Source organism: Saimiri boliviensis, chromosome X (assembly GCF_048565385.1).
Source record: "Saimiri boliviensis isolate mSaiBol1 chromosome X, mSaiBol1.pri, whole genome shotgun sequence".
In the NCBI taxonomy this organism is placed as follows: Eukaryota; Metazoa; Chordata; class Mammalia; order Primates; family Cebidae; genus Saimiri; species Saimiri boliviensis.
In genome coordinates, this window is record NC_133470.1 from 6,236,696 (window position 1) to 6,258,325 (window position 21,630).

The 21,630-nt window shown below is 44.5% G+C and overlaps 1 pseudogene; it reads left to right on the forward strand.

The window, feature by feature from the left end:
- The first annotated feature begins 11,545 nt into the window (after positions 1-11,545).
- On the forward strand, positions 11,546-11,620 carry LOC120366736 (small nucleolar RNA U3; annotated as a pseudogene).
- The last annotated feature ends 10,010 nt before the right edge of the window (positions 11,621-21,630 follow it).

Sequence of the window (21,630 nt, forward strand, 5' to 3'; positions counted from 1 at the left end):
TTGAGGCTTTGATTAGGGGCTCAGGAGTTGGCATAATTAACCCATCTGCCCCTCCACTTCCAGTCTAGGTGGTCTTGTTTAGATTTAATAACATTGCTGGAGGAGAGGATGCAAAGGGGGCAACGTGGAGGTGAAAGCGATGGGGTGGGAGGAATCTGCAAGAAGTAAGTGTGTGGGGCAGAATGCTAATACAGCCCAAAGATGCTCACTCCCTGGTGTACATGCCCCATATAATCCCCTCCACTTGAGTGTGGGCAGGACCCATGAACCTTACAAGATGCCATCCCATCATTAGGGGACCGATGGTTGTCTTTGAGTCAACCACACAGGAGATTATTCTGGGTGAGTCTGACCTAATCAAGTGAGCCCTTAAAAAACAGAGACTCTTCCATTGACCTCAGAGATGAAGCAAGTAGCCATGGTGTGAACTGCCCGTGGAAAGGAACAGCCTCTAAGAGTGGAGGGGCTGCAGCCCTACAACCACAAAAAACTGAATTCTGCCATAATTCGATGAGCTGGGAAAAGAACTCCAAGCCTTGGCTGGGATCTCAGACCCAACGGATACCTTGATTTCAGCCTCGTACACCCTGAGCAGAGGACCCGGTTGTACTGTGCCCAGACTTCTGACCAAGGTAAAGTATAAGATACTAAATGTATGAAGCTTCTAAGTTCATATGTAATATATCATAGTCATATGTATACGATCTATTATTTGTTATAAGGAATTGGCTCATGTGATTACAGAGGCCGAGAAATCCCAACACCTGCAGTTGGCAAGATGGAGACCCAGGAGAGCCAACAGTGTAAGTTCCAGGTGAGTCCAAAGTTCTGCAAACCAGGAGAATCAATGGTGTAAGTTCCAGTTGGAAAGTCAGCAGGCTGCTGATGCCTCAGCTCAATTCCAAACGCAAGAAGACTGATGGTAGCTCAAGCAGTCAGGCTTCAGGAGCTTCCTCTTACTCAACTTCTGTGTTCTGTTTAAGACTTCAACTGATTGGACAAGGCCCACCTGGACTGGGAGGGCACTCTGCTCCACTCAGCGTACAATGCAAATGTGAATCTCACCCAAGATCACCCTCAAACACACACCCAGAACGTCTGACCAAATGTCTGGGCACCCCACGGCCGAGTCAAGTAGACAAACAATATTACCATCACACCAGTCCACCAAGGGAAAACATCCTCAGTCTGTCACCATTTTAATATGTTTTTGCAAACTTTTAAAAATTGCTAGCAAGTGGAAGATAGACGCACCCTGTCTGACTACAATATCCAGAAAGAGTCCAGTCTGCCTTTGTCCTGTGCTTGAGGGGAGGTATCTAAGTTTCCTCTTTCTTTTAAGCTGTTGACAAATCTCATTGCACTTTTTTTTCCAATAAAGTTGTGGCATTCCCTCACCCGCCGCCCCAACAAAAAATTGCTAGCATGAAAAGAAGAGTTTGGTCTTTTGTGGTTTGGGGGGTTTTGTTTGTTTGTCTGTTTGTTTGAGACAGGATCTCACTCTGTCACCCAGGCTGGAGTGCAGTGGTACGATCATAGCTTACTGCAGCCTCAACCTCCTGGGCTCAAGTGATTCTCCCACCTCAGTCTCCTGAGTAACTGGAAACACAGGCATGTACCACCTCCTGGCTAATTTTTGTATTTTTTGCAGGTGGGGTTTACACCAAGTTGCCCAGGCTGATCTTGAACCCCTAGTCTCAAGGGATCCTCCCACCTCAGCCTCCCAAAGTGCTGGGATTACAGGCATGAGCCACGGTGCCCTGCCTGAGGGGGGATCTTGGGTGAGACACATTTGCACTGTAGACTGAGTGAAGCAGACTGCCCTCCCCCGTGTAAGGAGGCCTCGTCCAATCAGTTGAAGGTTACTGAAGGCCAGATACTCCTGGCCTCAAGCCATCCGCCCACCTCCACCTCCCAAAGTGCTGGGATTACAGGCATGAGCTACCACACGCGGACACTTTGTAGTTATTTGTGTGACTTCAGTGAAGTGGGGATTTGCCAAAGAGAACTCAGTGTCCTGGAGGAAGGCCTTTAATATTACTTTCTAGCATAACGAGGTGGCTATTTTATTTTAAGAGTGATGAAGTTCACTGCAAGTTTTTCAGGTACCTAAATTCCAACCCCAGACTTCTGGGGCTCCCTGCACTCCCTGCAATTGGGGAAGCACAGTAGCTCTTTATTCCCAGGAAGGGCGGGGTCCCTGCTCTGAGTGCTCCCAGCCTCCTCTGCCCATCCATGACAGCACTCATTAAAGTCTCATGTAGGGTGGGCTTATGTCCTTCCATAGGCGTCATGCTTTTCCAGGGCAGGAATCATTGTCTTCAGTGTTCTGGGTTTTCCTGAGCACTTAGCAATGGCCACTTACAATCCTCCAATATTGGTTAAGTGCATGCACTATTAATAGCATTCCAGGCCAGATGGGGTGGCTCACACCTGTAATCCCAGCACTTTGGGAGGCCGAGGCGGGGAGACCACTTAAGGTCAGGAGTTTGAGACGAGCCTGACCAACATGGTGAAACCCCATCTCTACTAAAAATACAAAAATTAGCTGCGCATGGTAGCAGGCACCTGCAGTCCCAGCTACTTGGGAGGCAGAGGCAGAAGAATCACTTGCACCGGGGAGGCAGAGGTTGCAGTGAGCTGGGATCATGCCATTGCACTCCCCGAGATCACACCATTGCACTCCAGCCTGGTGACAAAGCAAGATTCTGTCAAGAAAGAAAGAAAAAAAGAGAGAGAGAGAGACAGACAGATAGACAAGCAGATACTTGGGTCTCCCTCAGACCTGCTGAATCATAAGCTCAACGGTTGAGGCCCCGCCATCTGGGTTCCATAACCCCTCCAAAAGGTTCTGATGTGTGTGCAAGTCAGAGAGTCACTGCTCTAGCCTGATGGTTTGTATTTTGGGGCAATCAGCCCCTTCATAATTCTCAGGTCTCCTCCCCCCAATTTTTTGGTAGTTGTTTTTATTTCATATTTGCACTGAATTCTGCAAAGTCATGTAAGTAATATTGTGCCTGCTCACATTCATACTAATTGAGATCCATGTTTCAGTAAATCATCATAGCTTCAGTGTGTTGAGCAGATACTGTATACCAAGCCTTGTGTTGAATACAGAAATTATCTTGGCCTCAAATCCACCCTGTGAGAGGGTTAATGCTAGCCCTACTTCTCAGAGGCAGAATCCAGAACACAGCTGTTTAAGTAACGTGTATGTTTCCATAGAAGGTCATACTGCCCTCACAATTCAAAATCACCCTCACACACACACCCAGAACGTCTGACCAAATATCTGGGCACCCCATGGCCTAGTCAAGTAGACAAATAATATTAACCATCACACCAGTCCACCAAGGGAAAACATCCTCAGTCTGTCACCATTTTAATATATTTTTGCAAACTTTAAAAAATTGCTAGCAAGTGGAAGACAGGTACACCCTGTCTGACTATAACATACAGAAAGAGTCCAGTCTGCCTTTGTCCTGTGCTTGAGGGGAGGTATCTAAGTTTCCTCTTTCTTTTAAGCTGTTGACAAATCTCATTGCACTTTTTTGTCATTGTGGCATCCCTCCACCTCCCGCCCCAACAAAAAATTGCTAGCATGAAAAGAACAGTTAGGACACGTTCCCTTTGTAGTTTTGCAGGGGTTTTTGGTTTTTGTTTTTTTTTTTTGAGACAGGATCTCACTCTCTCACCCAGGCTGGAGTGTCTTGCTTCAAAGTTGGTGTTTGTGACCCCAGACTAAATAGTCTTGGAACCTTAGACTCTGTCTTACAATAGGCACCAGTCTTTTAGGGCATCCAAGTAGTTTGCAACAAAAAGCAGCTTGATGGAGCAAGCACAAAGTGCCACCAGTCAAGGTTGGAAGAGCAACAAATGAGTTCTTCTTGCTGAATTGTTTAACCACAAATGTGTTTGTCCTGCAAGTTTATTTGCAGAGCGTACTCTTTTGTTCTGGGGGAAGACCCACGCCTCTTTAAGGAACAGAGCAGACCCTGCCAAGAGCACTTCAAGGCCTTCCTTATCAGTGTCAATCTGGCACCCTGTGAAAGCTTCAGGGCCTTTATACTGGGCTCCAAGCTCCCTGCTCCATCCAGCTGGTCCTGGAATCAGCTTTCTCCGTCTGCCTTCATGTCACCCTCTCCCACCTGAACCCTCTCCCTAGAGCCTTCCAAGCCCACCCTTCTCCCCCACTCTTGCCTCCAAAGCATTTCAGGCACCCATTGACCGTCTTTCTGACATTGAATGCGGCACCATGATCATGTTTGGGGGGCCCTAAGCAAACCCGGATACACACATGGGCCACTCTGCCTCCTGCCTCCTGGTCCTCACTGATAGACATCGTCACCTAATGCCTGAGCACCATGAGAATTGAGGGAAAGAGGAAGAACTGCATCTTCCTCCCCATCAGAGGTCTCCACTCAGAACGGACCGATTCCTTCAGATCCTTAAAACATTTCCATTTGTAGAATGCCCCTAATAAAATAGAGAAGTAAAACTATAAACCCTTACCGTATTATTTTCAGAACAAGGAGGATGGTTACAGATGGGTGGGAGATGGGTAGCGATGGATGTAATCAGTCGATGGATAGTAAGAATAGGTCCTGTAGAAATAAAACATTTGTTTATTAATTACTGTACTAAGTCTATTTCAACTGCTATGACAAAGTAGCATAGACGGGGTGGCTTAAACAACAATAATCGATTTATTATCCTACAGTCCTGGACGCTGGAAGTCCACGACCAAGTTGTGGACAGGGCTGGTTCCTCCTGGGGCCTCTCCTTGGCCTGTAGATGCTGTCTTCTCTGTGTCCTCACGTGGTCATCCCTTTATGTGTGTCTGTGTCCTCATCTCCTCTTCTTTTAAGAATTTTAGTCGTATTGTTTAGGCCCCACCCTAGTAATTTCATTTTACCTTAATTGCTTCTTTGGAGATCCTATTTCCAAACACATTTGAAATCTGAAGTACCAGGGCTTAGGACTTCAACATATGTATTGCGGGGGGAGCATAATTCAGTCGTAACACTTGCCCATTGCTGAGTAACAAACTGCCACAAATGCAGTGGCTTCAAACAACACACATTTATTATCTCAGAATCTCCATGGGTTGGGAGTTTGAGCTCAGCTTAACTGTGCCTTCTGCTCAGGGTTTCACAAGGCTGCAGTCAACGTGTCAGCAGGACTGCATTCTCATCTAGAGGCTTGGATGGTAAAGAATCCACCGGCAAGATCCCTCAGGCTGGGTGTGGTATCTCATGCCTGCAATCCCAACACTTTGGGAGGCAGAAGCCGGAGGATCCCTTGATCCCATGAGTTTCAGACCAGCCTAGGTGACATAGTGAGACCCTATCTCTACAAAAAATTTAAATTTTGAAAAATGAGCCAGGTATGGTGATGTGCACTTGTAGTCCAAGCTACTGAAGAGGCTAAGGTGGGAGAATCACTTGAGCCCTGGAGGTCAAGACTGCAGTAAGCTGTGATGCACTCCAGCTTGGATGACAGACTGAGACCCTGTCTCAAAAAACAATGGTTGCAAGACTCAGGGCACTGGGTTCTTGCTGACTGCTGGCTGAGGGTCAGTCCTGGGGGTCTGTCCTTGGTTCCTTGCCACATGGCTGCTTGCCTCTTCAAGAGTGAGCATCAGGGAACCTCATCATGGGAGTGACATCCCATCTTCTCTGCCATATTCTCCTGGTTAGTAGCAAAACAGGCCAGGTGCAATGGCTCACACCTGTAATCCCAGTACTTTGGGAGGCCAAGGTGGGTGGATCACTTGAGGTCAGGAGTTCAAGACCAGCCTGGCCAACATGGTGAAACCCTGTCTCTATTAAAAATACAAAAAAAAAAAAAAAAAAAAAATAGCCAGGCATGACGGCACACACCTGTAGTCCCAGGTACTTGGGAGGCTGAGGCAGGAGAATTGTTTGAACCCTGGAGGCAAAGGCTGCAGTGAGCCAAGATCACGCCACTGCACTCCAGCCTCAGCAAGAAAAATAGAGACTCTGTCTCAAAAAAAAAAAGAAAAAAAAAATCAAAACATGTGTACTACTCACATTTAAGAGGCCAGAATCACTGGCTGGGTGCAGTGGCTCACACTTGTAATTCCAGCACTTTGGGAGGCCAAGGCAGGCGGATCACCAGGTCAAGAGATCGAGACCATCCTGGCCAACACAGTGAAACCCCATCTCTATTGAAAATACAAAAAAATTAGCCGGGCGTGGTGGCACGCACCTGTGTTCCCAGCTACTCGGGAGGCTGAGGCGGAAGAATCACTTGAACCCAGGAGGTGGAGGTTGCAGTGAGCCGAGATTGCACCACTGCACTCCAGCCTGGTGACAGAGCAAGACTCTGTCTAAAACAAACAAACAAAAAAAAAAAAAAAGAAGAAGAAGAAGAAGAGGCTGGAATCACACAAAATTATAAGATCATGAAGACAACCCCCCGACACCGCCGCAAAAGCAAAGTTTGTTCCACACACCTTGGGGATGGGAGGAATGAGAGAAGAAATAGTAACGGAAAGCCAGGAGCATGGGGAAATTTTGCTCTTTCACAAATTTACCTGAAGTTGAGCCACATTCACTCCCCAATCCTCAAAGTTACCTGTTTAGACCTTTCACCCCCAGCAACCTGAAGCAGTCACTGTTTTCTAAGAGCTTTAGATGAAGACCGCAATAAAACAAGATCAAGGGAAAGACTGGTTTTAAGTATCACTTACTCATCTTCCTCCACCTGCAATTTTCAGCCCCAAAATAACTTAGAGGAAAAAAAAATTCTGCGTTACTTACATTTGCTCTCTATTTTTAACCACTCTTCTGTTTAAAACATTTAATATCTTCTGAGGCCCCATTAGAGCCTATTTAACCTGTAGCAAGATATCGTATTTATTTTTGCAGCTATTTTCATCTGCTTAGGGAATTTTTTGTTTTCATCTGGGCTTTCAGAAGGAAGTTAAGCAAGGTCAACAGGCCTGGCCGACTTGTCAACTGGTTGTGCTGGGTTCTTAATCATAAAATGGAGCTAAATTCAGAGCGACTTATCATGCATCTCTTTTTATGTGGCTCAATTTTTCCATTACTTGAAGTTCCCAAACATTAATAAACCTAAATGCACTATTTTTGGTGGGAATGAATGCATTATGCTTTTCAGAGTTGATGTTTTTTACATAACTAGATCATGTTGGCAAGAGGGAGGAGAAACCACTCTTTGTAGGGCATGTATCAGTTGGATGTTTTCCTACTGATCTGGAGCCGCTGAAGCAGGAAGCGGGGGAGGGGGAAGACAGGGGAATTCAGAACAGGGAAAATACCCCCCCAGATTCTGTTAACTATTTCTACTTGATATTTTCTATGCTACAGGTTGTTTTCGCAACCACTAAGCAAATATTTTTCGGAGACTTTAATGAAAAAGATGTGTTTGGAAGGAAGTAAAATGACTCCACAAGACTCTAACAGAAAATACACTTGTAATTCTTCGAGCTGTAGTTAGGATAAACATTTGACCTTAGAGACAATCTAGTCACATGAAACCAAAAGCCTGTAATCCCAGCTACTCGGAAGGCTGAGGCAGGAGAATCACTTGAACCCAGGAGGCAGAGGTTGCAGTGAACTTAGATTGTGCCGCTGTACTCCAGCTTGGGCAACAGCGAGTCTCCATCTCAAAAATAAATAAATAAAATAAAAACAAAAATCCAGGCTGGGCACGGTGGCTCATGCCTGTAATCTCAGCAGTTTGGGAGGCCGAGGCGGGAAGATCACTTAAGGTCAGGAGTTCGAGACCATCCTGACCAACATGGTGAAACCTCATCTCTACTAAAGATACAAAAATTAGCTAGGTCTGGTGGTGCATGCCTGTAGACCCAGATACTCAGGAGGCTGAGGCAGGAGAATCGCTTGAACCTGGAAGGTGGAGGTTGCAGTGAGCCAAGATCATACCACTGCACTCCAGCCTGGCAATGGAGTGAGACTCTGTCTCAAAACAAAAAAAAAAAAAGACAATAATAATCCAACCTAGCCCAAGGCTAGTGTGGTAGACACTGCAACAGAATATGAAATAAGTGATTAAAAGTCATTAAGAGGCCGGGTGCGGTGGCTCACGCCTGTAATCCCAGCACTTTGGGTGGCAGAGGTGGGTGGATCACGAGGTCAAGAGATCGAGACCATCCTGGTCAACATGGTGAAACCCCGTCTCTACTAAAAATACAAAAAAGTAGCTGGGCATGGTGGTGCGTGCCTGTAGTCCCAGCTACTCAGGAGGCTGAGGCAGGAGAATTGCCTGAACCCAGGAGGCGGAGGTTGCGGTGAGCCGAGATCGCGCCATTGCACTCCAGCCTGGGTAACAAGAGCGAAACTCTGTCTCAAAAAAAAAAAAAAAAAAAGTCATTAAGAACCATTCAGGAAACCCATGAGCTGGAATATTCCGTTTTACCCTCTTCCTTCTCTTCCCCGCCCCACCACACTTTTGCCCTCCAAGGGTTATTTTTGCTGCACATTATTCTTTTTCAACCAGCTTTGGCAGAAAAATGTAGTGTTTAAGTGTTTAATATCACATTATTCATATTTCCCTCCTGATGTTTTCTAATTCCACCCTTCGATGTTGGACAGACATATAAATTGTATTTCTCCACTTCTGTCTTGCTTGGAAGCCACTGACCAAAATTTCTGTAGATGGTAGAACCCAGAAGTCAATACAGCTTTCGATGGTACAGAACAAAACTGGTATTCCTTGTCCTTTTTCTGTGAGCTAAGCTGTCTAACGAGCATGCAGTGATGTCATTTATTGCCTCTATGAAAGAAGAAAACAGTTATTTCTTCAATGAAGCACAAGCAATCAGCATCCTGGTTTCAATATAGATGGCTGAGGAATCAGTGCTGGCAAATGTGTGAGGGGATTGAACCTACGCTAATATGTATGTGTTTCCTTTTGCTACTTCTGAAATAGAAACTAGACCAAACATCAAGTAGAAGCGTCTTTTGTTCTTCTGCAGTCCAGTGGGGAAATGGTTTCTGGTTATTTTTTCATGTATTAAATTAATTTTATTTTGAAAAACAGTTTTACAGTTAGTTACTTTAATAGAAGTTTTTCCTGTGTTTTTTTTTAGTTGAGATGAAATTCACATAACAAAATTAGCCACTTCAATGCATTCAATTCAGTGGCATTTAGCACATTCACAGACCTGTGCAACTTTGACTTCTGTCTAGAGCCAAAACATTTTCACCAGCCTCCCAGAAATCCCCATACCCATTAAATAAGTCACTCCCCATCCCATCCATCGTCTTCTTCCAGCCCCTGGTAACCTCTAATCTCAAAATCTGTCTCTATCGATTTACCTATTCTGGACATTTCATATAAATGAAAGCATATGGTATGTGATCTTTTGTGTCTGGCTTCCTTCACTCGGCATATTTTTGAGGTTCTTGCACGTTGTAGCATGTGTCAGTAATTCATTAATTTTTAAATGAGAAGAATATTCAAGGGCACTTTTCTGTGTTCAACTATTTATTGATCACCTATGTGCAAGGAGCTGTACTGTACACAGCATGATATAAAGGCTGGCATTCTCTGTGAAATAATTGTAGGATGCAAGCATATGAGTCTCCTGCCCGCAGCAACCCACTCCCATGCCTCAGTCTCTGACATAAAACTACTAGAGGTGGTTGGTTCCCAAACTAGCCAAATCCTTGTGACTCACAGGCTTTCCCACCCTCCCTTCTCACCCTTCTTAGACAAGATCCATTTTCCCCAAAACCACATAGTCCATTTTAGAACTGTCGTTTGAACTCATAATATGTCAATGAACAGAAAGCATAGCACTGTGACTGTCATAAAGAAGAGTCAGCCCTCAGGAGAGGCCAAGCTCGTAGGGGAGAAACGCAAAATGCAGACAGCAGTGGTAACTGATGACACAGACTACCTGGCTTCTTCCAGTATAGAGGGTGGCCTCCAGGGCTCAGGGCTGTGAAAGGTCCTCACAGAAGCAGTGAAATTTGGAGGAAAGGGCAGAGGGAGACATGGAGAGGCAGGGTAATGGCATTCACGGACAAAGGGAGATTTGAACAAAGATTTAGCTGCAAGAATACATGTGGCTTTTTAATTTTTTTTTTTTTTTAGAGATGGGGGTCTCCCTATGTTGCCCAGGCTGGAGTGCAGTAGCTATTCACAGGCCGGATCCCACTACTGATCAGCACGGGAGTTTTGACCTGCTCCGTTTCTGACCTGGGCTGGTTCACCCCTTCTTAGGCAACCTGGTGGTCCCTGGTTCCCAGGAGGTTACCATATTGGTGCTAAACAGCGCGGACACCTGATCGGCATAGCTCACTACAGCCCAGAACTCCTGGACTCAAGCGATCCTCCAGCCTCAGACTCCAGAGGAGCTGGGACTACAGGCACAGACCACCACGCCCGGACATGTGACCTTTTTAAAAGACGAGGCACAGGCCATTTTGTTTAGAAAGATTTCTTTGGAAATGAGCATGCAGTGACGTCAACAGTGGTTCACGGGAAAGGGAAGCAAAAGGGAAAATAACATCCCAGTTTCCTTCAGCTCCCGCCCACAGCCCCTGCCTTGTACCTGATCTTCCCTGGCCCAGTAGCCACAGTAGACGGCTGAGATGTCTGCCGGCGTCTTCCCATCACGTCTCTCTTCCCGGCCAGCCCTAACGGGACGCAGGTGACTCCGTCAATGGTTCACACGCCGGGAGCCTAGCTCCGGCCGTTATTTCTGTTGGCCATATGTCTCCCATCATGCCCCTCTCCCAAGGCAGTTTCCTGTTACGGCCGCTCTCTCAAAGCAGTTTCCCATAATGCCTCGCTCCCAAGGCAGCTTCTTGGAAATGATGACGTATTTCTAGAGACCCACGCTGTCTGAGCTGCGTGACTTCTCAGCAAAGCCACGGCTTCTCGGCGTCCTCAATGGCTGTGGCAGCGGGTACAAAGATGTGAGTGCTGGTGTCCCTGCCTACTCCCTTTAACCGGATGGCCAGAAAGGGTCTCATACCTGCTTCGGTTCTTGATGAAGGCCAGGGACTGAGTAAATGCTGGTAGACAGTGAGCATATGCCAGACCTTCCCCATCATAATCTTCCAGAAACCCAGCCAGCAGATGAAAGCAGGTGAAAGGAAAGGAACAGGCATCAGCTGTTTTGAGTGTTCCAGTCCCGCCCTGCAATTGAGATTGTGGAATTTGCAGGCCTCAACATCTTGGTGAACACAGTTTCGTCAATTATCTTCAGTAATTTATGGTGGAATATCATGAAGTCACACTGGATGTGCCTTTGAAAATTAGATGGCTTTCTCCTTTCATTTTAATACTTCTGCCTTTCATTGAATAAAATTATAAATAAGAATTTATAATTTACAATTTATAATTTGAAATTTACAATTTCAAAAAGGAATACAGAATAGCAAACATTTAGAACACCCATTAGGCAAAGTCCGAACTTAGACAAATGGTTATGTAAATCCTTGTGAGATGATAAAACTTCACCCCAACATACACACTGATTTCTATTTATCACTCACAACTTTTATGAGAGCTAAGAGTTTCTCCTAAGACTATACTTTCAGGGACCATTTCTATAGTTTGTTACTAGAGAAGTTCCTCTGTGTGTAGAGTATCATAAAATAAAAGGAAAAAGAAAAAAGAATAAAAAATTGAAAAAAAAAAAAAAAAAAAAAAGAATTTGCCTCCTAAGAGATTGTAAGTTTCTAGAAGATAAGGCTGTGTCTTTTATAAAAAATATTTTCCCCTGCAAATCCATAAAATGTACTCAGTAAATGTTTGTTTGATCAGAATTAACTTTATATTACTAAAAGGGTTTTTGTTTTCACCTTGTTTATTTTTGCTAGAGGAACCACTGAGGTGCTATTTTAAGAACAGCTTTGAAATCATTACTTAGAAAATCATAATTGTATTAAATGAAGCAGTATCTAAAACCTTCCAGGTCCATTAGAAATTATAATGCAATTTGAAAAGAAAGTTGGGTCATTCATTTTATTCAAGTCTCTGTTTTCAATGACTTTAGTATAAATGAACACTAACAAAAATTTTTACCTACTTTTTGATTAACTTATCCAATGGTGTTTCCCCTCTAAAGTATTTTACATGGCAAATAAAATATACAACTTTGGGCTGGGTGTGGTGGCTCACGCCTATAATCCCAGCACCTTGGGAGGCTGAGGCAGGTGGATCACTTGAGGTTAGGAGTTTGAGACCAGCCTGGCCAACATGACAAAAACCCATCTTTACTAAAAATACAAAAATTAGCTGAGCATGGTGTTGGGCACCTGTAATCCCAGCAAGAGGCTGAGGCAGGAGAATTGCTTGAACCTGGGAGATGGAGGTTGCAGTGAGTCGAGATCACACCACTGCACTCCAGCTTGGGCAACAAGAGTGAAACCCTGTCTCAAAAAAAAAAAAAAAAAAAAAAAATATATATATATATATATATATATGAATACAATTTTACAATGCTTGTAACTACGTTTCTGTCATATTTATATAACTTCTGAAATATGCACATAGGTTCTGGTAAAGTTGTTTTTTTCACACCAAGTGAACTTACAGTTGAAAGAGTAGAAAGTATTTAAGCCTGAATGATTTCTGAGGTAGCAGAAGGATCTCCCAAAGGAGGGAATAAAAACCCTTACCTTATCCTTGTGTGCAGTCTCTTTCACAAATACATAATTTAATGAGGATATCTGTAAATTTAGCTCATATGTTTTTTAGATAAATTAGTTATATATAATATCTAATGCAATTTTCTCACAAAAGTGGGAAGGTTCTATTATTACTATCATTCTTCTTCTTATTGCTTCTTTATTTACAAACAGAAAATCTTGGAATTCAGAAGAATGAAGTTGCATAATTTGTTCCATCCACACAGCTACTAAGTGGCAAAGCCAGGTGTCTGGATTCCGATGTTCACGGTCTGGTCCAGTGTAAAACATTTAAACTTGGATCCTTTACAAGTCTATGAGTGCTTTATTGAGTATGCTTAAGTAGAAAATAATTCCTGAGGCCCGGCGCAGTGGCTCACGCCTGCAATCCTAGCACTTTGGGAGGCCAAGGTGGGTGGATCACCTGAGGTCAGGAGTTCAAGACCAGCCTGGCCATCATGGTGAAACCCCATCTTTATAAAAAATAAAAATAAAAATAAAAAAATAATTCCTGGAAACTCAGTTCAAAATTAAATCCTTGGCGCTTACACAGTAAAATTCAACGTTCACCTTTGTGGGCCAAGAACTCCTGCTTAGGTGCCCTGGAGCAGGAACTCAGTGCCTTGCTGACAAATGGTCTCCACAGAACACAAACGACACTTAGTAGTGCTAGAACCAATTGTATCACCATGTGTATATCTGAGAAACTGAAGGCAGTTCTCCTAATCCTGATAGGCCAGTCAGGATTCAACCAGAGAACCGGTGGAAGATACATGCAAGGAGATTTATTGCAAGGAATTGGCATATGTCATTGCGTGGGGCTGGGCAGGCAGGCCTGAAATTTGTAGGGAAAGCGGTTAAGAAGGCAGACTGGAACTCTCTTGGTCACTGACTGTTCACAAGAGGAATTTCTTCTTCCTTAGGGAAGCCTCGGTCCTGCTACAGAGGCCTTTCACGTGATTATCCAGGATAATCTCTACCCCGTTATGGACCTTATTTACATCTACAAAGAGCCTTGAAGCAACACCTAGATTAGTGTTTGTAGTGGATTGGATTGTGTATCCTTAAAAAGATAAGTTCAAGTTCTAACCCCTGGTACCTGTGAATGGGACTTTGTTTGGAAATAAGGTCGTTGCTGATGTGATCAAGTGTGATTAAGGGGAGCCATAAACCCATTAACTGGATAACTTGTATCTTTATAAGAGAAAGAAAAGGGAGACTTGGACACACACACAGGGAGGGAGAAGGCCATGTGAAGATGTGAAGATGGTGAGAGAGATTGGAGTGATGCAGCTACCAAGCAAGGGACACCAAGGATTGCCAGCTGCCATCGGGAGCTGGACAAGAGAGGGAGGGATCCTCCCCTAGGGCCTTCAGAGGGAACGTGGCCCTGCCAACACCTTGGCATCAGACTTCTGGCCTTCCGAACTCTGACAGAACACGTTTGTGTTGTTGTAAGCCATCTAGTTTGTGGTTCCTTGTTCGAGCAGCCCTAGAGAATGAAAATGGTATTTGATGGAATAGCTGAGGACCGTGGCCTAGACACATGGACCCATCACCCCTCCATTCCTTCTCTTCTCTTGCCCTTTCCTTTCCCTCCTTTTACCTTCCCTTCCATCCTCTTCCCTGCCATCCCCTCCCCTTCCTTTCCCTTCCCTTCCTTCCATCTCAACCCTCTTCACAGCCACTGAGCTCATATTTTGGTTGAGGAAACAGATAATTAAAACTAATGAGCAAGTCAGGCACAGTGGCTCATGTCTGTAATCCCAGCACTTTGGGAGGCAGAGACAAGAAGATCGCTTGAGGCCTGAAGTTCAAGACCAGCCTGGGCAACATGGCAAACCCCATCTTTACAAAAAAATACAAAAATTACCTGGGCATGGTGGCGCTTGCTTGTAAATCCAGCTACTCAGGAGGCTGAAGTGAGAGGATGGCTTGAGCCTGGGAGGCCGAGGTTGCAGTGAGCCGTGGTCACACAACTGCCCTCCAGCCTGGCAGACGGAGCCAGACCCTGTCTCAAGAAACAAAAACAAAAAACTAATGAGCAAAGGAACACAGCACATTAGCCCATGAAAGAAAAACTGGTGAAGAGGGAGGGAAAGGACACCCTTCAGAGCAGAGACTGAAATGTTCCTAGAGACCTGGGGTCCCTCCAGGAGGAGAGGTCCCCACAGAAGAAGCAGTGGGCACAAGTGACAAGAAGCTGCAAACATTCAGGGAACACTCAGGAACAGCATGAGCATGGTGAGGACTGTGGGGAGCAGGGATGAAAGAAGGGCAGGCAAAATGGAAGGAGATGGAGTCTCTACCACTGTTTTTTGTTTGTTTATTTTTTATGAGACAGAGTCTTGCTCTGTCATGCAGGCTGGAATGAAGTGGTGCAATCATAGCTTGCTGCAGCCTTGACCTCCTGGCTTCAAGTGATCCCACCTCAGCTTCCCAAGTAGCAGGGACCATAGGTGCACCATCACACCCTGCTAAAATTTTTTTTACTGTTTTTCTAGAGATGGAGTCTCACTATGTTGCTCAGGCTGGTCTCAAACTTCTGGACTCAATAGAGCCTCCCACCTCAGCCTCCCAACATGCTTGGATTATAGGCATGAACCACCACATTCAGCTCCTACCACCTGCTGGTTTTTAATTTGCATAGTGACACCTTGTCTCAAAAACAATGCAATTGTACATGTGTATACGTATAGAAATTTTGTATGTTTCAAAATAATTATCTTTCAAATCAGCTGCAATGGAGCATTCTAATTTTTTAAGCAAACTTGTAAAATGCTACAATAGTTTTAGTTACAGAAGGATGATTGAGAGTTCCTGTGTATAATTCAATTTCTCCATTGTTAAAGCCTTATGACACCATAGCACTTTTGTTACAACTATGAAACTGATCTTGGGGCCAGGCACAGTGGCTCACACCTGTAATCCCAGAACTTTGGAAGGCAGAGGTGGGCGGGTCACGAGGTCAGGAGATTGAGACCATCCTGGCTAACATGGTGAAACCCTGTCTCTACTAAAAATACCAAAACAGTTAGCTGGGCATGGTGTCATGTGCCCGTAGTCCCAGCTACTCGGGAGGCTGAAGCAGGAGAATCACTTGAACCCGGGAGATGGAGGTTGTAGTGAGCTGAGATCACGTCACTGCACTCCAGCCTGGGCAACAAAGCAAGAAGCTGTCTCAAAAAAAAAAAAAAAAAAAAAAAAAAAAGAGAGAAAGAAACTGACTTTGGCACATAACTAATAACTCAATGCCCAGTTTTTCCACATATGTCCTTTTTCTGTCCCAGAGCTCCACCCAGGGTTGTACACTGCATTAAATAGTCGTATTACCTTGGCCTCCTCTGGGCTGTGACTGGCTCACCATCCTTCCTTGTCTTTGATGCCCTCAACAGTTTGGAGCAGTGTTAATCAGGTGTTTTATAGAATCTTCTTCAGTTTAGATTTTTATGCTGTTTTCTCATGATTTGACTGGAGTTATGGATGTTTGAACATTCTTAGGTTTTTATTTTCGATGTTTCATTGCATACCTAATGTTTCAACAAACAGTCTGTCTTAAAAATAGAATTACGTATTTAATGCAGTTATCGTAATGTCTTTGTCCCCTTTATACAAAAATATGGAAAACTGGGAGAGAGGCAGCCATCATTTCATATTCTTAACTCATGTGAAACCTTTCCATTTTAAACTTCTGGGAAGAACTTAAAAATTAAAGATCATTAAAAACTTAAAGATCATTAAAAATTCAAACCACTTTGAAATTACCTAGTCAACTGAAAAAGTTTATTTTAGTCATCTAAAGGGACCTGTGTGAAAGAAAACTACCATTTTAGAAGCATACTTTTTTTTTTTTTTGAGATGGAGTTTCACTCTTGTTGCCTAGGCTGGAGTGCAATGGCAGATCTCAGGTCACCGAAAGCTCCGCCTCCCGGGTTCAAGCCATTCTCCTGCCTCAGCCTCTTGAGTAACTGGGATTACAGGCATGTGCCAAGACACCTGGCTAATTTTGTATTTTAGTAGAGACGGGGTTTCTCCCTGTTGGTCGGGCTGGTCTCAAACTCCTGACCTCAGGTGATCTGCCCACCTCGGCCTCCCAAAGTGCTGGAATTAGAGGCATGGGCCGCTGTGTCTGGCCAGAAGCATACTTCTTTTTCTCCCATTCCAGAAAACATTCCTTACTTGGTTCCCTGACTATTGCTGAAACCATTCCTTGAAACTTCTCTACCTGCTGATGTCAACCTGCCCAACACCCATGCAGTTGGATAGCTGTGTGCTGCTGGAACCTTTTGCGGGTGGGGGGAGATTTATTTTGAATAGTTATCCCTGGCTGGGCATGGTAGCTCATGCCTGTAATCCCAGCACTTTGTGAGGTCGAGGTGGATGGATCACTTGAGGTTAGGAGTTTGAGATCAATCCAGTCAACATGGTAAAACCCTATCTCTACTGAAAATACAAAAATTAGCCAGATGTGGTGGTGCATGACTGTAATCCCAGCTACCTGGGAAGCTGAGGCTCAAGAATTGCTTGAACCTGGGAGGTGCGGGTTGCAGTGAGCCAAGACGGCGCCACTGTACTCCAGCCTGGGTGACAAAGCGCGACTCCATCTTAAATAAATAAACAAATAGTTGTCTTTATAAACGTGATCAATTCTCATTATTATCTAAAAAGTATACTAACATGTTCTTTCCCTTCCCTCTCTTCCCTCAGGGACATTTCAAGATCTCTACAAGACCAGTATCTGGTCTTATCAAACAGCTGTGTTCTAGTGACAATAACAGCAAGCCATAAAGACTTCCTTACGCAGGTACTAGGGGAAAGGTTGGGCTCTAATTTCATGTAGCTTTACTGTGCCTTTCTCAAATTTGCTGAAATTCATGCTTTTGAAGTACAGTTGGTCCTCTGTATCCATGGCTTCCACATGCATGGATTCAACTTCAAATCAACCTCAAATCAAAAATATTTGAAAAAGAAATGGATGGTTGCATTTGCACTGAGAATGTACAGACTTTTATCATTATTCCCTAAACAATACACTATAACAACTATTTGCATAGTACTTACCCTGTATTAGGTATTATAAATAATCGAGAGATGATCTAAATTATACATGAGGCTGAATGAGGTGGCTCATGCCTGTCATCCCAGCACTTTAGGGGAGGCCAAAGCAGGAGGATCACTTGAGGACAAGAGTTTGAGACCAGCCTGGGCAACATAGAAAGCCCCTATTTCTACAAAAAAAAAAAAAAAAAAAAAATTAGCTTGGGTGCGGTGGCACATATCTGTAGTCCCAGCTACTCAGGAGGCTGAGGGGAAAGGATGGCTTGAGCCCAGGAGTTCAAGGCTACAGTGAGCTATGATTGCAACACTGTACTTGACAGCCTGGGCAATGGTGCAAGACCCTGCCTAAAAACATAATAAATTAGTATGGCTGGGCGCAGTGGGAGGCCGAGGTGGGTGTATCACCTGAGGTCGGGAGTTCAAGACCAGCCTGGCCATCATGGTGAAACCCCAACTCTACTAAAAATACAAATATTAGCCAGGCATGGTGGTGTGTGCCTGAAATCCCAGCTATCCAGGAGGCTGAGGCAGGAGAATTGCTGGAACCTGGGAGGAAGAGGCTGCAGTGAGCCGAGATCTCACCACTGCACTCCAGTCTGGATGACAGAGCAAGACTCCACCTCAAAAAAAAAAAAAAAAAAAAATCAGTGCATTAATTAACTAAATAAAATAAAAATAAATTGGCCGAGTGTGGTGGCTCACGCCCATAATCCCAGCACTTTGAGAGGCCAAGGTGGGTAGATCATGAGGTCAGGAGTTCAAGACCAGCCTGGCCAACATGGTGAAACTCTGTCTCTACTAAAAATACAAAAATTAGCTGAACATTACAGTCTTGTGCCTGTAATCCCAGCTACTTGCAGAAGCATTGCTTGAACCAGTACCTAGGAGGCAGAGGTTGCAGTGAGCCAAGATCATGCCACTGCACTCCAGCCTATGCTACAGAGCAAGACTCTGTATCAAATAAATAAATAAATAAATAAATAAATAAATAATAAAGGAAGCTATACTTATGCAAATGTATATACATATGTAAATCCTATGCCATTTTATATCAGGGACGTGAGCATCCATGGATTTTGGTATCTGCAGAGGGTCCTGCAACCAATCCCCTGTGGATACTGAGAGATGACTATATAGTTCTATGAGTTTTGACCAACATTGTCAGTTGTGCAACCAGCACTACCATCAAAACATAGACAGCTCAGTCCCTCAAAAATATTTCTCCACGACCCTTTATAGTCAACCTTTTTCCCAACCTACTCTCAATCCCAACAATGGAGGATTTTTCTCTCCCAAAAGTTTTGCCTGTTCCAGAATGCTGTATCAAACCATGAAATACAGCTGATTGTGGTGGCTCACATCTGTAATCCCAGCACTTTGGGAGGCTGAAGTGGAAGGATCACTTGATCCCAGGAGTTCAAGACCAGCCTGGGCAAGATAGCAAGACCCCATCTCTACAAAACAGAAACAAAACACGAAACCATGGAATGTGTCACCTTTGAATCTGGATTCCTTCACTCAGCCATTTACATTTGAGATTCATCTGTGCTGTTGCACAGAGCCATAGCTTCCTCCTTTTCAATGTTCATTAGTGAACACTGAAAAGTGTATATCCATACAAGGGGACACATCCATATCCATATCCATGTCCCCTTGTATGGATATACTGCAGTTTATCCCTTCATCAGTTGAAGGACACCTGGATTGTTTCCAGGTTTTGGCAACTATGAATAAAGCTTTCTGCAAATCGGTTTTTGCAGGAAGCTAAGCTTCCATTTCTCTTGGGTGTAGAGGTAGAAGGGGGATTGTCAGGATGTATACACATGATGTGCATCTCCTCTTATCAGGTAGCTGCTGATTTTGTAAAAGTAACAACATCAAAGAGGCCTTGTGACAAAGGCGCTGGAGAAAAATACCATGTTCCACTCCCGTTGAGTTTCCCTTGTGCTTTTCTTAAAGAATTTTCTTTTCTTTTTTTTTTTTTTTTTTTTGAAACGGAGTCTGACTCTGTCACCCAGGCTGGAGTGTGGTGGCGTGATCTCGGTTCACTGCAACCTCCGCCCCCTGGGTTCAAGCTGTTCTCCTGCTTCAGCCTCCTGAGTAGCTGGGATTACAGGTGTGAGCCACCACACCCAGCTAATGTTTATGTTTTTTGTAGAGATGGGCTTTCACCATGTTAGCCAGGCCGGTCTAGCATTCTTGACCTCAGGTGATCCACCTGCCTTGGGGATTTTCTTTGCCAATGTAGTGTGGAGCTTGACTGTGTGAGAGATAATTTTTGTGAAGAAACTGTTTATAAAATCCTCCTGTCTCCCATGCTTGTTCTCTACAGCCCGTGTTAAAAGTTAAGCATGAAATGCAGAAGTGTGGTCCAGTGCAGTTGCTCATGAATGTAATCCCAGCACTTTGGGAGGCCCAGACAGGGGAATCATGAGGTCAGGAGTTAGACACCAGCGCGACCAACATGGTGAAACCCCGTCTCTACTAAATATACAAAAATTAACTGGGCATGGTGGTGTGTGCTGTAACCCCAGCTACTCAGGAGGCTGAGACAGGAGAGTCCCTTGAACCCAGGAGGTGGAGGTTGCAGTGAGCCAAGATTGCGCTACTGCACTCCAGCCTGGGTGACAGAGCGAGACTCCCTCTCAAAAAAATAAAAATAATAAAGTTACGTACTTTTTCCTCCCATTTGTTTTCGTTCTACATTTCCTTTGCTTGTTTGTTTTCGTTTTGGTGTGTTTTTTTAGGCTGGAGTGCAATGGTGCGATCTCAGCTCACTGCAACCTCCACCTCCTGGGTTCAAGTGATTCTCCTGCCTCAGCCTCCCAAGTAGCTGGGAGTACAAGCACCCGCCACCATGCCCGGCTAATTTTTTGTATTTTTAGTAGAGACAGGGTTTCGCCGTGTTGGCCAGGATGATCTTGATCTCCTGACCTCATGATCTGCCCACCTCAGCCTCCCAAAGTGCTGGGATTACAGGTGTGAGCCCCTGTTCCTGGCTTTTTTTTCTTTTTTTTTTTAAAGATGGGTCTCCGTATGTTGACCAGCTGGTCTCGAGCTCCTGGGCTCAAGCGAACCTCTTGCCTTAGCCTCCCATAGTGCTGGGATTGCAGGCGTGAACCACCATGCCAGCAATGGAACACAGTTTTGCCAATACCTTGATATTACTCAACGTGTTAGTCAGGGTTCTCCAGAGAAACAGAACCAATATGATATATATAAAGAGATTTATTACTAAGGTATTGACTCATGAGATTATGGAGGCTGAGAAGCCTGTGATCCGCTGTCTGCAAGCTGCAAGGCTAGTGGTGTAGTTTAAAAGCCTGAGAGCTAGAGGACCAATGGTGTACGCTCCAGTCTGGGTCTGAAAGCCTGAGCATCTGGAGCACAGAGGGCACATCAATGTCTCAGCTCAAGCAGTCTGGCAAAGGGAGGGCAAATCCAGCCATCCTCTGCCTTTGTGCTCTGTTCAGGCCCTCAGTGGGTCAGAATGTGCCCACCTGCATCAGGGAGGGTGATCTGCTTTACCCAGTTCAGCTATTCAAATGCTAAATATCATCTGGAAACACCCTGAAAGACACATCCAGAAATAATGTTTAGTCAGTTATGTGGACATCCTGAGGCCCAGTCAAGTTGACACTTAGAATTAACCATCACCCCCAGTGACACCCATTTGGGATTTTTGACCTCCAGAACCATCAGATAATACATGTGTGCTGTTTTAAACCACTAAGTGTATGGCAATTTGTTACAGCAGTGACAGGAAACTAACCCAGCCACTAACCTCTCTGAGAGTCAACTTTTCTCCTTTGTAAAATGAATATGATCATGACAATATTTCCCCAACCACTTCATACGTTACTATGACAATCAGTGACAGAATGTTTGAAAATGTTTCGAAACTATAAAAGGTTTGCCA